Source organism: Rattus rattus, chromosome 9 (assembly GCF_011064425.1).
Source record: "Rattus rattus isolate New Zealand chromosome 9, Rrattus_CSIRO_v1, whole genome shotgun sequence".
NCBI lineage: Eukaryota > Metazoa > Chordata > Mammalia > Rodentia > Muridae > Rattus > Rattus rattus.
This window is the reverse complement of record NC_046162.1, coordinates 851,844-867,409: the sequence shown is the minus strand read 5'-3', so window position 1 is coordinate 867,409 and position 15,566 is coordinate 851,844. Positions and strand designations below refer to the sequence as shown.

At 47.5% G+C, this 15,566-nt stretch overlaps 4 non-coding genes and 1 pseudogene across 4 annotated transcripts; 4 read left to right on the top strand and 1 right to left on the bottom strand.

Moving 5' to 3' along the window:
- Positions 1-484: 484 nt before the first annotated feature.
- On the top strand, positions 485-557 carry Trnar-ccg. Its single transcript has one exon. It is a non-coding gene; the product is annotated as a tRNA-Arg (tRNA).
- A 1,748-nt stretch (positions 558-2,305) lies between these two features.
- Positions 2,306-2,378, top strand: Trnar-ccu. Its single transcript has one exon. It is a non-coding gene; the product is annotated as a tRNA-Arg (tRNA).
- A 1,247-nt stretch (positions 2,379-3,625) lies between these two features.
- Positions 3,626-3,698, bottom strand: Trnak-cuu. Its single transcript has one exon. It is a non-coding gene; the product is annotated as a tRNA-Lys (tRNA).
- Positions 3,699-4,549: 851 nt separating this feature from the next.
- Trnap-ugg lies at positions 4,550-4,621 on the top strand. The gene has a single exon. It is a non-coding gene; the product is annotated as a tRNA-Pro (tRNA).
- A 3,039-nt stretch (positions 4,622-7,660) lies between these two features.
- LOC116909786 lies at positions 7,661-8,716 on the top strand (annotated as a pseudogene).
- The last annotated feature ends 6,850 nt before the right edge of the window (positions 8,717-15,566 follow it).

The following is a 15,566-nucleotide window of genomic DNA, read 5'->3' as shown; positions in this document are numbered from 1 at the left end:
CTGGGACTACGGAACCTAACAAAGCTGACTTGGATATGCCCGGGGAGGCCTAGGGAGATAGAGGTCCTGGGAAGGATTAGCTCAGGAACCATAACTCTCGCCTCGCCGAGTCCCTGATGCGGGCCCTCTCAATTTCCACATGGCACTGGGGCCACAGAGTTGAGGACAAGGCGAGCCAGCACAGATCTGGATGGAAGAGACCATCGTGCATACATCAGTGATGTGATAGGGCAAGTGCACGTGTTGTTCCGGATCCTGAGTTGAGAGCCAGCAAATGGAGGAGATCCGAAAGGCAAGCCTCTAGGATTTGGAAGGACTGGCTGACTGCCCAGGAGGGCTCGTAGCGATTTAAACTTGCGGAGGCTCCTATGTACCTGTCGCTAAATAGATGAACTCAAAGGGCAGGAATTTTCTTCAGTTTAAGCATGCGCAGTGGGCGCTTGAGTAAGCCTTATGGAGAGAGCTAAGAGGGGAGTCGGCGTAGGGCCGCGTGGCCTAATGGATAAGGCGTCTGATTCCGGATCAGAAGATTGGGGGTTCGAGTCCCTTCGTGGTCGCTGCTTGTATTTGTTTTCTAAAATCCTATTTTAAAACTTCCCATTCTCAAGTTTGCTTTCCAAACTCTTCACCCCACGGCTCTCAGGACTCCCCATGCCGTCTGGTACCCTGGATGACACCGAAGGAAGGTCAGCATGATTGTGTTAAGTAGGTCAAGGTAGCCGAGGATAGACCAGGAGCAGCTGGAATTAGTGCCGAGGAAAGGAACCGAATAGATGTCAGATTGGGTGCTTGCATGGTGGGTGTCACGTCCCCCCAAGGGGACGCCAAGGACACTTCATTAAACACCACCACCACCACCACCACCACCACCACCACCACCACCCCCACCACCACCACCACCACCACCACCACCACCACCACCACCACCAAAAACAACTCAGTAGGCTATCCATCCGGTTGATACTTGTATGATACAGTGAATGTAATTAATGTCACTGAACTGAACATTTGAAATAATTAAATCACTAAGTTTGGTGTGTATGTCCACAACTCTAAAATCCGTGAAAGGGAAAGAAAATTAGATTTCTTACAACCAGAGTGTGACCAGGCACACCTGTAATACCAGTATTTAGGAGGCGGAGGCAGGGGAATGAAAAGCCACTCTGGGCTACGTGAGATCCGTAGGTGTCTCCGCACAGGTCCAGTTTAAATACAAAATTCTAAATAGCAAGAATATGTCCGAGATTAAGTTAACATTTTTTAAAGGAGTCATTTACTTATTTTATGTATACGAGTACACTGCAACTGTCCTCAGACACACCAGAAGAGGGCATCAGATCCCCTTACAGACAGTTGTGAGCCACGATGTGGTTGGAGGGAATTGAACTCAATACCTCCGGAAGAGCAGTCGGTGTTCTTATCCAGTGAGCCATCTCTCCAGCCCTTGGGTTGATACTTCACCTGGGGGAGAAAAATCTCTATTTAAGGATCCGGTCTAAGTGAAATGTCTTTCATCCTTACAAATCCTAGGACCACAGAAGGCAAGGGCGGGGGGGGGGGGCAGCTCACGTGACACAGCGTCGTGAGAGTAATTTTTTCTTTTTAATGTTACAGAGGCTTAATAAGGCTTGCAAATATATTAGATCAGTTACACGCGCGGGCGCGCGCGAACACACACACACACACACACACACACACACACACACACACACACACACAAGAGATAAGGGATAAGGGAGAGTCATCGAAAGGTCAAAAGGACATGAGGCTGGGCTGGAACCCACAAGCCTCAAGCCAAAGATCTATCTCAGGTTCTTTCAACTGGGCTAACTGTTCGGTTGTTGTTTTTGGTTTTGAGAGGGGTAGGTATCAAGTAAAATATATAGGCCAGTTGTATACTTTGTAAAGAAAAAGTATGAAGACCTGTCCCTACCAAGTAACACCTGGTTAGCACAGTTTCTCTGGACAGGGAACCGGCACTGACCGCACACACATTATCGCATCGGCTTCTGTTCATCCTGCATCCTGCATCACAAACACGTTTTCCATACCGGCCGTCGGGTTCAAAGGGCTCATTCGGTATTGGTATCTTGGAAGGACGTATACCTGTTCTGTAGACCGATGTGCACAATAAAAACAGTGATTCACGTGTTACGGTTGCCTCCTCGCAAGTGCGTCCTCTTTTAGATCTTTGGGGGTCTTGGCTGAAAATGGTACACGCAGCTGATGAACACAGAAACGACGAGCGCAGAAGCGACCCAAAGAAACAAACTGGTGGAAGATCCGTGGGCCGGCCTCCCTGTCAGCCCCGGTGGCCTAATGGATAAGGCATTGGCCTCCTAAGCCAGGGATTGTGGGTTCGAGTCCCACCCGGGGTAAGTGGTTGTGTTTTAGGCCTTTAGGTATCTGGAAAGTGAAAATCGAAGTAAAGCGGTTTTCAAACAATGGAGAAGGTTTTTATATGAAATGAAACATATTTTGCTCTCAATTTGTTTTCAAATAAATTTCAACATACCATTTCAAGGCAATGTTTTATTTTCAAATAAACACGTTTTCGCTGTAAAAAATACCATATGAATTTTATTCGAACTATTTTTTTTTATGAACCACCAATTATTAGTTGATACATAGTAATTGTTCAGGTTGTAGATGTGCAATTTTATTGAAGTTCCTTTAAAAAAAATATCGGGGTCTCGTTAGGTAGGCCAGACTGGGCTCGAACGCAAAATCCTTCGGCATCTTCTTCCTGAACACCAGGATCACAGTTGTACACATTGATTCCGGGTTAAGTTATATGTATTCTCAAAAAGTCCTAATTTTTTTTTTTTTTTTTGGTTCTTTTTTTCGGAGCTGGGGACCGAACCCAGGGCCTTGCGCTTAAGTCCTAATTTTTTATAAACCCAATTATTTAGAGACTAACGTCCAAGGCAATTGGTTAATTTTTAAATTGTACTTTGGAGCTCGAGAGCATAGCTCAGTGGCCGACTCAAAGGCACTGAATACTATTTTTTTTTTTTTAAGCTTGGATACATATTTGAAATAGATAATAATACTGTATTAATACTGATAAAAATACTATATGAATTTAAAATACATAGAATGCATGGCTTCATCTTCGGGTAAAAAAAATTCCCAAAATACAAGCTTCGATATATCGTAAATTTGGAAGTTTCTGATGCATTATGTGTCAGGGACCCTTCCTAATTAATGCTGTCTTTCACAGGAAGGCCTCCCCGAGGCTGATTCTGCAACTTGTAGGATGAAATTATATTTTCTTCGTTTGTCTGGTTTGTTTGTCTTAGCACGAGCAGCCCTGTGGCTACATGACGGTTGTGTGGAGGTCTTTGGAGTTTGACCCTGATTTTCTAGAGATTCAGTCCTTTAGACAGGGTCTGGAAGGTTCTTCCGACCATACCTGGAATTATTTAAATTTGGTATATTTATGAAGTGTTCGTTTAAATGTATAAAAATTAAATTTATAGAGATAGTCTTAAGAGAAAAGGAAGTCTTCCCACAGGATTCTGACTCTATTGCCCCGTGTACGAAATGCTTGTTAGTCAAGTACAACACAACTAATCCTCTCCAGTTTTCAGACTTCTGTTAAGTTCTTTTACACAAAAGTATCCGCCCAACGTGGGGCTCGAACCCACGACCCTGAGATTAAGAGTCTCATGCTCTACCGACTGAGCTAGCCGGGCGGCGATAAATAGGTCGTTCCCCACAGGCCTCTTGGAGTTCTATATACTTCCGGGTTCTAGAACGCAGTCGATTTGTTCTTCTAGGGCGAGCTTCTAGTCCTAGAGCAATGATTGGTTTGCTCCTGCAGCTTTCTATCAACTTCCCGGCCGGGACTTGTGTGGTCCCTTCCTTCCCAGGAGCCACAGGGTTGGGGACAAGGTGGTGGTCTGTGAGGATGTCAGTGAGACCCCCGTTTAGGGCCTGATCGGTTCTAGAATCTAATCATGAGCGAACATACGTTTTCAAAGTCGCCGCAGGACACTGGATCTCTGGCCGAACGCTAAGCCGCGGGCTTCGGAGAACCAACCCGGAGTTGTGGCTTCTGCGTCTGGGTCTCTGAGCTGCGCGGGCTGAGCTGGCAGAGTCCAGGCCCGAGTGGGTTTGGCCACGGTACAGGATCTGCGGGTTCTGTGGCTCTCCCCGGAAGACTGAGGTTGCGGGACTGGCGGATCGGAAGGCTCTCATTCTTGACGTCCTAGACTTGGGTTCTAGTGGGCAAAATTTCTGAGCCGGAGTCCACCATGAGACTGCGTTGTTCATACAAGCTCGCAGGTTTCCCTTTCCCGAAGGACGATGGTCCTTGGTCATTCATATCGAATGCTGGGCCGTAGGGGATCGGTCTGCCCTGTCTTGAGCGTTTCGGAACTTTCCCTTCAGGCGGGTCTCCACGGAGACGAGCCTCCTCCCTTGGGTTCCTGAAACTCACAGGAAAATGAACTCGTGGAGTCGTCCTCAGCAGGGGCAGGACTAAGGGAACGTGTCATTCATCTAGAGATATCCAAAGATCAGCGGTAAGCAGCCTCGGCACGGTGGCTCGTTGGTCTAGGGGTATGATTCTCGCTTTGGGTGCGAGAGGTCCCGGGTTCAAATCCCGGACGAGCCCATCTTTTTAAATAATTTTTTTTTCTCAGTGTATCACGTAGCTCCGTCTCCGCAGATTCCTGGATGTAGTGTCCTGCGCCTTCCACACCACCGGAAGAAGAGAGCGGCAGCAGAGGCTGCGTTCACTGAACATCCCACCATAATAAAGCTGGTCACCAGGGTATGGGTTCTGTTTTTGCACACTAGAATTTTACTAGATTTTACTATTTGATTATTCAGGTATGGCAAGGCCATTAGAGGAAATGACTGCTACTGAAAATATAATGTGTTGCTCACAGAGGAGGGAGCGTGGAGTCCCATGTGACTGTGGCATCCCGAGTGACCACAACTACATTTGCCTTGTACGCAAGAACCTACCCGCATGGTAATTTTCCTGGAAGGAAGAGACCAGGAGCGTTAACAGGCGTGTTTAGCTAGTTTTAATGATTTCAGGACCCTAGTGCATGTGAACTGTCCCTAGTCATCGGATATCTGACTCTGGTGAGATCTGGAGAAAAGATGTGGTTATGGTTGTGGGTGTGAGTGTGGGTGTGGGCTCTGCACCGTGGGTTATGTTTGAAGCAATCATTTCAGACACTCTAGAAACTGGCTAATCTGGGAGGGACAGTATTAGCCAGGCCCAAATACCAAAGCATCAGAATGAAGTGGGGGCGGGGGGTGGGTGGGGAGAGTCTCAATTGAGCCCTTAGAGATTACTGCTTCTTTAGGAGAATTGAACACAGGCTGGGAGCTCCGAGCACAGCTCAGGGCGCCGCTGGGTCTTGCTTCTAAACTGCCCAAGTTTCTCTTCTTAATTCAGGGACCTGGTGCTAGGACTCCTTTCCTGTCCTCGACTTGCTATCCCCTAAACAAGGACTGATCTGCAGTTCCTACGCCCTGAGGTCTGGTAGCGTCAAGGCATAGCCAGGCTTCTTGCTCGGTGCCTTCCGAGGCCAGACCATTTTGAAGACTCTTGTTTAAGTGGAAGCCATTGTTTCCCCAGCTGCAGGTGAATTCCCCTCTGGTGCCTGACCTAACCTCCTCCGTATAGCCAGCTATGCTCTTATTCCCACCCAGGCTGACTCCAGAATGTAACTGGGTTCCAGGAACAGATCTGGGGGCCTGCAATGCCTCCGGGTGGGTTTGGGAGTCCAAACTCTGTCTTAATCTTTAATCAAGTGACAGGAGATCTTGCTGGATGCTTCCCTAAGACAGTAGTTTGTTTCACTGAGGTGGAATAAGAACAGGATCCACAGTTGGGGCCTTTCAACCCTAGAGTATTGACTCCTTCTGCTTTTCACAGGGGACAGAATCGAATCCTCCCTGACAAATGACAGAAAAGGGGAAAAATCATGAAAATGAAAGGGAGACAGTTCACTAGAACAAGATACAGTTAACTGGGATCTATCTATCTATCTATCTATCTATCTATCTATCTATCTATCTATCTATATCTATATCTACAAGAGACGAGAGACGAGACCTATCTGGTTTGAAATGAAGGTTGTGCTTGGAAACCGACAGATGTCTTTTGGTATTATAGATGAGGTTTGGAATGATGATCAAGGCTTGGGAATTGCAAGTCTCTGCTTGAAATTATAGTTATAAAACTATAGTTTTATAGTTATATATATATATATAGTTATATTTATAGTTATATAGTATTATAGTTATAAAACAAGTTGTAAAGTTGTCTTTGTAACTGTAGGTAGACTTTGCTAGCAGCCCCTCACTGTGTCACTAAAATTAAAGGAGCGAACAGCCACACATTTTAAATGTTGTTATATTTCTAGTCAGCTTTTGCTCACGTGTAGGTGGTGCATCACTGCAGGCGTAGTCTTTGGCCGCTTTTGCAGCCCTCTGCATTTGTGCACAGGCATCAGGCTCTAGGCAGCCAGGAGCGATAGGAGGGGTGTGAGTCTCACACCAGGGTGTAGAGCTCCTGCGTAGGTCTAAAGTGCTCCTTAGACACTGGGAGCACTGAGGTTGCAGCTTTTGGCTGGGCCTAGGTCTCGGGATTCTTTAGCTCTCAGGATTCTTTAGCTCTCAGCTGAAATGATCCACAGGAGATAGGTGTCCATAACCACACTGATCAAGCTAATTAAATGTTTTAAGCCAAGGGTGGTGGTGCACGCCTTTAATTCCAGCACTGGGGAGGCTGAGGCAGGTGGATCTCTGTGAGTTCATAGGCCATCTTGGTCTACAAAGAGGGCTCCAGAACAGTCAGGGTTATACAGAGAAACTCTGTCTTGAAAAAAAACTAAAAAATTAAAAATGAATAAGAGTTTTTGTTATGGTTTACCTAGGTGAAATATCAAGGCCTAGATGAAATGCCAAGGCCTAGGCACTGTAATTTGGCTGTCTGGGTTATTATATGTTGTATGACGTATCTGTGTTCAGGCTACATTTAGCCATGAATGACTCCATTTTATAAAGCAACAACTTTGATCCGGTTACTTCATTCTGAACACAAATCTTTCTTCTTCTTCTTCTTCTTCTTCTTCTTCTTCTTCTTCTTCTTCTTCTTCTTCTTCTTCTTCTTCTTCTTCTTCTTCTTCTTCTTTCTCCTTCTCCTCTTTCTCCTTCTCCTTCTCCTCCTTCTCTTCCCCTTCCCCTTCCCCTTCTCCTTCCTTCTCCTTCTCCTTCTCCTTTGTTTCCTCCTTCTTCTTCTTCTTCTTCTTCTTCTTCTTCTTCTTCCTCCTCCTCCTCCTCCTCCTCCTCCTCCTTTACCTCCTCCTCCTGCTCCTCTTCTTCCTCTTCTTCCCCCTTCCTCTCCCCCTCCCCCTCCCCCCTCCTTCTCCTCCTCCTCCTCTTCTTCTTCTCCTCCTCCCCTTTCCCCTCCTCTCCTTCCTTCTCCCTCCTCCTCCTCTTCCTCTTCTTCCTCTCCTCCCCTTCCCCTCTCCTCCTCCTCCCCCTCCCCCTCTCCTTCTCCCCCTCCTTCTCCCCTCCCCTCCTCCTCCTCCTCCTCCTCCTCCTCCTCCTCCTCCTCCTCCTCCTCCTCCTCCTCTCCTCCTCCTCCTCCTCCTCCTCCTCCCTCTTTTTCTTCTTCGAAAAACACCAAATGGCTGATGACGCCAGTGCAGCGGGAGGGCCCGGAGGACCCACGGGCCCAGGATTAGGAGGCCATGGCAGCTTCCACGAAGGATTCGGCAGTGGCCGTAGAAGCGGTGGCCATGGTCGCCGGCCGCGGGGCTCGTGGAGGTAAAACTGAAGACAAGGAGGTAGGTGTGGGCCGCTGGAGGGGTGGGTTGCTCACTCTCTGCTGGGAGATGCAGCCCTTTGACTGATCTCTTCCTTCAGTGGATCCCCGTCACCAAGCTGGGCCGCCTGGTTAAGGACATGAAGATCAAGTCCTTGGAGGAGATCTACCTGTTCTCCCTGCCCATTAAGGAGTCTGAGATTATTGACTTTTTCCATGGTGCATCTCTAAAGGATGAGGCTCTAAAGATCATGTTGATGCAAATGCAGACTTGAGCTGGCCAGAGAACCATGTTCAAGGCTATTGGAGACTACAATGGCCACGTTGGTCTTGGTGTTAAGTGCTCCAAGGAGGTAGCCACTGCCATCCGAGGGGCCATTATCCTGGCCAAGCTTTCGATCGTCCCCGTGCGGAGAGGCTACTGGGGGAACAAGATTGGCAAACCCCACACTGTGCCATGCAAGGTGACAGGCCGCTGTGGCTCTGTGCTGGTGCGTCTCATCCCTGCCCCCAGAGGCACTGGCATTATCTCTGCTCCTGTGCCCAAGAAGCTACTGATGATGGCCGGTATAGATGACTGCTACACTTCAGCCAGGGGCTGCACTGCCACCCTGGGCAACTTTGGTAGGTAGCTCATTTATTGTGGCCTCTCTTTGGCTGTTTTAATCTTAAAGACGAAACCAACCCTTTCTACTGTTTCACAGCCAAGGCCACCTTTGATGCCATCTCCAAGACCTGCAGCTACCTGACCCCTGACCTCTGGAAAGAGACCGTGTTCACCAAGTCTCCCTAACAGGAATTCACTGACCATCTTATGAAAACCCACACCAGGGTCTCTGTTCAGAGGACCCAGGCTCCAGCTGTGGCTACCACATAAGGGTTTTTATACAAGAAAAATAAATGAATTAAGTCTGTTAATAAAAAATAATGACTCTTTATCTTGTTTATACAAGAAAGCAATGGCCGCCTGTCAGCACAAGGAGGCCGACAGCATATTTCTGCCAACGGATGATGACACTGTAGATGTATTCAGTCATATCATCCTTTCCAGGTGGAGCCCATCTTTTAGACTACAAAGAAGGAACACCCTAAGACTGAAATGTGGCAGACACTTCAGTGTCTAGACACTCCTAGGCACCCCACTCCGCCATCTGTTAGGAATTTTATCCGGGGAAATTGGCACAGCAAAGGAGCTCTGTCCCCAGACCAAGGCTTCAGTGAAGTTTCTGCTGCTTGCGTCAAAGTACCCTCAAATGGCTGGTCATCGGGACAGGCCACGGATGTCCGTCTGAACAACACGGGCCTGGGGTTCATTAGAATGTACGTGTCTGGTCTACTACAGGCTCCTGTTGGTTGATCTATCTGGATCATGGTCAAGGCCATCAGCTCTCTCTCTCTGACTTTATGACGGCCTTTCCGAACTCCGAAGCCTCTGTACGTGCACTGAGAAAGTAGCGTGCGATCTCAGAGTCGATATTAATTAGTAAGATTGGAATAAAAAGAGCCAGTGACCGGTCTGTTGCTGTGGTCCTTCTGAGACACAGGTGGAGAAGGAAGGTCAGCTGGGTGCTAACTACTGGCCTCCAAGGTCTGGCTGCCCCCAGCGATGAGGAAATCTTCACGCACACCAAGTGATGCTATGCAACCCTGCTGTTTAACGTAAGCAACCTTGCTGTTTAATGTAAACCTATTGGTTGAATAAAGATACCTACAGCCTATAGCTGGGCAGAGGAGAGGTAGGCAGGGTTTTGGTTCCCGGGCTTGGGGTCTGAGGCAGAGACCAGGAAAAGAGAGGAGAAGATGGAGAGAGAAGACGCCATGAGATAAGGGACCGTGAGAACTGGCCATGAGGGCTGGCCAGTCGGAGTAAGAGTGGCCCAGGCAGAACATGGCAAGTCGTATCTCGGGGTTATTGGCAGGGAAGGAGACATATTAGCACAGAGAGTTGATATCTGCCCAGCTCTAGTGCTTTCAAGGCTTATTATAAATATAAACGTTTTGTGTCTTTTATCTGGGGACTGAACGATCAAAGGTGGGGTAGAAACCCCCGACATGATTAAATATTTACCACAACAGGTGGTTGTCAATAACCAGGTATCTAGGCAAATCAGGACTACTTGGAAAATTGTGGGCAAGAAAACCGCTGTAGATTGTGAATTTATCGTTACTCAATAAATTCTGACATCGTGGAAGGGCAAACCAAATGTGTCCCTCTGTTTCTCAGGTTAATACACTCAGGACACTGGCCTTGTTTAGGGGGAAGAGAGGAAAATGGTACAAGTTGTTTTTTTAAGAAGCAAAACACTGGGCTGGAGAGATGGCTCAGTGGTTGGGAGCACCGACTGCTCTTCCAGAGGTCATGAGTTCAATTCCCAGCAACCACATGGTGGCTCACAACCATCTGTAAAGAGATCCGATGCCCTCTTCTGGTGTGTCTGAAGACAGCTACAGTGTACTTATATATAATAAAATGAATAAATCTTTAAAAAAAAAAAAAAAAGCAAAACACCGGGGTTGGGGATTTAGCTCAGTGGCAGAGCGCTTGCCTAGGAAGCGCAAGGCCCTGGGTTCGGTCCCCAGCTCCGGAAAAAAAAAAACAAAACAAAAACCAAGAAGCAAAACACCATATGTTTGATTTTTCCAATGAAGACTCAGCAGCCAGATGTTGGGGTGAAAACCTGCTAGCTCAGAGAGGCAGAGAAAGCACCCAGCTGACCTTCCTACTTCCCCGATGTCCCTGAAAGAAAAAGCCCTTGCTCCTTCTCCATGCTGTCTTAAATACCCTTTAACTCAAGACCCTCCGTTCTCTTTTCTGGGCTTTCTTTTTTTTTTTTTTAAATTTATTTATTTATTATGAGTACACTGTAGCTGTCTTCAGACACACCAGAAGAGGGCATCAGATCCCATTACAGATGGTTGTGAGCCACCATGTGGTTGCTGGGATCCGAACTCAGGACCTCTGGAAGAGCAATCAGTGCTCTTAGCTACTGAGCCCATCTCTCCAGCCCTTTCCTGGGCTTTCTTATGTTCACTCCCTGTCCCTGGTTGCTGGCTTGGCCTTTAACTTATTCTTGACTTTATTTAGCTCTGGTTTACAGAAAGCTCTTGGGCTAAAGGCGTGGGCTAGGGCTGAGCCACACCACAACAAGAAACAGGTTTTTCCAGTTCACCATCTCTGTCTTCACAGTGCGATCCAATGTTCTGCAACAGGTACATCTAAGTCAAACTCAGTCACTAGGGGAAGGCAGCCCAGGGGCCTGTACCAGCCTGTATCACACAAGACTCAGCTGGATTCTGGAATGCGGTATCAATTCTCCACTGTGGAAGTAAAGATAGAAGCTTATACAGAGCCTTGAATCCTGTCACTCTGTCACACCTAGAACGGAATCATATAGACCAGCGGCCACGCCAGCTTTTTTTCTAACCACCTCCATGTTTATTTATTGAGTCAGGACAATGTGTTCGTGGCTCAGGGCCAGTCAGGAGGGTCCTGTGTGCAGAGGTCTCAGCCTTGGGGTGGAGAAACTGGTAGAGTGGTTTGGCATCTTCGCTGCTGTCAGTGCAAGATCCAGAGCTGTTCAACTCTGGGTCCAGGGCTCCACTGGGCCTCCCTGAGTCAGTGTTCAGTGTCTTCACATGCTTAGACCGAGGCTTGCACCAGAGAGGAACTTGTGGGGTTCTATGCTGCCACCACTGCCTCAGGCAGAGACATTGGAAGACAGGGACACTGACCCTCTGGTTCTTGAGTCCCAAAGAGCAGTAAATAGCACATTGTAGCTGCTGTTCTGCTCTGGCTGGTGGTGAATCTGAAGTTCACATGGGGCTGGGGTGCTTGGGGTCAGATGACGATCACCCCAGACAACGTGCATTGCCTGGGAAATGTGGAGGCCTTTCTGGACCCTCCTTCAGGAAGGAGCCTGCTTCATTAGCAGGGGTGGGTGGGCAAAGCCCCAGGTCCTCCAGGCCAGGAGACCTGGGTGGCCCCTCAAGGTGCTGGAGCAGATGCCCAGCTCTCTTCCCCAATGAATTCCAGTCTATGCTGGGGAATGTTAGGGAAGCTGAAGGCTACGGCAGGGTGTGGTGGGTCATACCTATAATTGTAGCTGGGGGTGGCAGTGCATGACTATAATTCCAGCTCTTGGGAAGCAGAGGCAGGAAAGAAAGCAGGAAAAGAGCCCGACAACCCAATTGTGTCCTTGTCCTGGGTGTTTTGAATCAGGTGACTGGGGCCCTTTTGCTCTACTTAAAAATTGTGGGTGGGTGAGGGCGAGCTCTATAGGTCTCAGCTTTTGTATCATCTGAGATGTATAATGTAGTAAGAATATTTTAATTATAGGGGTTCCTTCCTGCCTTAGTCAAGGTCTGAGTTCCCTCTGCCATGAGGGCATGTGCTGGGCTGTTCAGAATCACCAAGACACTGCCCCTGGGGTGGGAAAGTACAGTCTGAGATGTTGGAAAGCCAGAGCTGGGCTCAGGGTCCCTGGGCCTGTGACCAGACCCTGACCATGGGGTTCTCTGACTCTTGGACATCCAGACACCACTGGGAGTTGTGGAAGAGCTGACAGTGGAGTTGAGGCCTGAGGGCTGGGGACAGCATCTAGCCCCGGGGTTGAGGGACAGGAGAGCTCTGGTTCGTCCCAGCGGTGATTGTCCCTAGCTTGGCAGAGGCAGGCTTGGTGGTGGTTATGGCTGGGAGCGCAGAGAGGCCTTCTACGGGAGAATTAAGCTGTGGTTCTGTAGTCGAAAGCCTTCTCGATGGCTCCCCACAGCGGAACTTGATGAAAGAGACAGCCCATATGTTTAAACGGTTTATTGGTTGTTCATGGTGGAAAATGGATGGAGAACCTACCACACCTACTTCTCAGGGTAAATGCTCCCCCCCACCCCCCCGATGGCTGTGGGTGCTGGGTTTGGGGACCAAACCCAGGGCCTTGCACTTCTCTACCACTGAGCTAAATCCCCAACCCCAGTTAAATACTTTTTGCAGGGAGGAATGTCTGGGAAGGGAAGCGATGGGCTAAGCCCTCCTGGTCTTTAGGTACCTCATTAGCATGGAGAACTCTTCTTTGGGCCAACATGATCATAGGGTATGCTTCTTTTATGTGAGAAGCATGGCACGTGTTCCAAGTTGGGAGTTTGGCAGGGAGCAGGAAGCCGCCTGTCTCAGGTGTGTGCCCACCAAGTCTCCGGGTCTCGACATGCTCTACCTTACCAAACTTCCTGGCATGGTTTTACATCCCACACCTTAGACAATTTATGTTCCCGGATGAAACACACACACACACACACACACACACACACACACACACACACACACACACACACACACTCGCACACACACACACACACACACACACACACACACACACACACACACAGACACGCACACGGCCCTTATATTTTAACGTGCCTTAAGCAGCACAGTAGCTGCGCAGCTGCCCACCCTCCATGCTGCTAGGATCCACCTCCCACCTGTAACTCCGTTACTACTTATTCCTCTGTTCCATCTTGGCTTCTCTTGACTCAGTTGAGCTGCCCACTTGAGAGATGTCTTGCATTAGGCTTGATGTTGGAATACCAGGGGGAGCAGCATAGGACAGTATCTTTCAGGAGTTTGAGCTCCACTTAGCTAAAGAAGGGGGCCCGATATGCAAATCACAGCTTTCCCTCTGTAGCACCAATCACAAACGTCAAGGCTTGTGTTTTGGACCAATCACAGCCATCTCTCAGACTGTCAGGAATGCCGCTTCTCTGGCCCAGGTGGGCATGATTGCAAGGTCATGAAGAATTCACCTAGGCTTGAGGTACCAGAAAGTATGGCACGTATTCTTTGGAACAGCTTCGCACTCAGACGAATCAGCTGCAGTCAGCAGCTAGTTTTCTCAGAGCTTCTGTGGAGTGTTCCTGATGGCTGTGGGTGCTGTAATGACAGGGCCACAAGAGCCTGAGCAGCAAGGCAGAGTCTAACAGATGCTAGCTAATTCAGGAGTCACATTGCCCCACCTCACTGTCTCTGCTTACACTGAGAACAGGAAGAACCATCGTCTACAATTGAATACCACTGTGGCTCCCTCCCCGACTTGCTTTGCGTACCCAGCCTATAAAAATGTACAATCTTCCTTCAGGTTTAGATAGAGAATTGGCTGCTTCCCTGGGTCTTTAGAAAATAAAGCTTTCATTTTTAAGTTTCTATCTCTAAAGTGAGTTTTCTCTGATTCCACCCTGAACCCAACACTGAGGTCTACAGATATAGTTCCAGGACAGTCAAGGATACACAGAGAAACCCCGTCTTGAAAAACCAAACCAAACCAAGCAAGCAAGCAATCAGCCAAACAAACAAACAAAAATTTGTCTACAAAACCCAAACACTAATAGCAATTTTAACAGTGCTCTAAGATTAAGGGAATGCTCATTTTTCTAATGATACTTCTATACCATAAACCATTACATCTTTTGCGACAAAATTCCAAAACATGTTACTGTGTACTAATTAGTTTCCTACAGCTGCTGTTACAAATTACTAGAAGCTGGGTGGCTTAACAGAGTAGAAAGGTATTCTTGCTACTCTGTAGCCAGCAGTCTTTCCTTGAGGTATTTGCAAGCCCTGCTTCCTCTCAAGGTTCCAAGGAGGACCCTTCCTTGTCTCTCCCAGACTCTGGTAGCTGCCGGCAATCTGTATTACTCTTTTTTTTTTTTTGACCATATTTTTTTTTTATTAACTTGAGTATTTCTTATTTACATTTCGAGTGTTATTCCCTTTCCCGTGTATTACTCTTTAGTTACAAACACATGCCTCTGTCATCCCAGCAGTCCCTTCCCACTATGTTCCTGTCTATTTCAATCACCAGATTAGGGCTTATTCAACTTCACTATGACTCCATTTCAACTTTACTGATCATATCTGCAAAGACTCCTGTTCTCTGAGGTCCTAGGTAGACATGGGTTTTTGTTATTTGTTTGTTTTGAAACAAAGTCTCGCTGTGTAGCCCTGGCTCTCTGACTCACAACCATCTTCCTTTGCCTCTTGAATGCTGGGTAAAGCCATACACCACCATACCCAACCTATACATGTGTTTTTGGGGAAAATTATTTAACTTAGTCCAGATGTTGTTTTGTTGCTGTGTGTTCGGGCCTAGGTAACAGTTGCTTGTTTAAGCCTTCCGTTTTGAACTGTTACTATTTTGTTTCTGTTATTACCAGGAAATTTTCTCTTTATTATATGTAAGTACACTGTAGCTGTCTTCAGATACACCAGAAGAGGATATTGGATCTCTTTACAGATGGTTGTGAGCCACCATGTGGTTGCTGAGAATTGACCATTGGAAGAGCAGTCAGTGCTCTTAACCACTGAGCCATCTCTCCAGCCCCCACCAGGAAATTTTCTCATGCTTAAGTTGACTATACATTCTGTTATGTTCTGTGCCCTCAGACACCAATCACAATAAAAGTCAGTAGAACTGTTTTTTTATAGTTACCCAGAATAAGCTTGGATGCATACCAACTGTCTAACAACACTTTGTGCTCCTGCGTATGAACTTTTATGGTATTTGCCACTATAAATTGCCCCTGGGATGAACCCCAACATAAGAGAGACACCTGTATCAATATAAGAAACTATTTGGAATAAGACTTCCATTTTGAATAGTGGTCAAGTAAAGTTTAAGTTCCCAAGACCTTCCTGGGAACTGACTTCCTACTTGGCAGAAAGAGACATGTGTGTGGGTAACTGACATCCTGGTTGACAAGTTAAGAGATGAATGTTAGACAA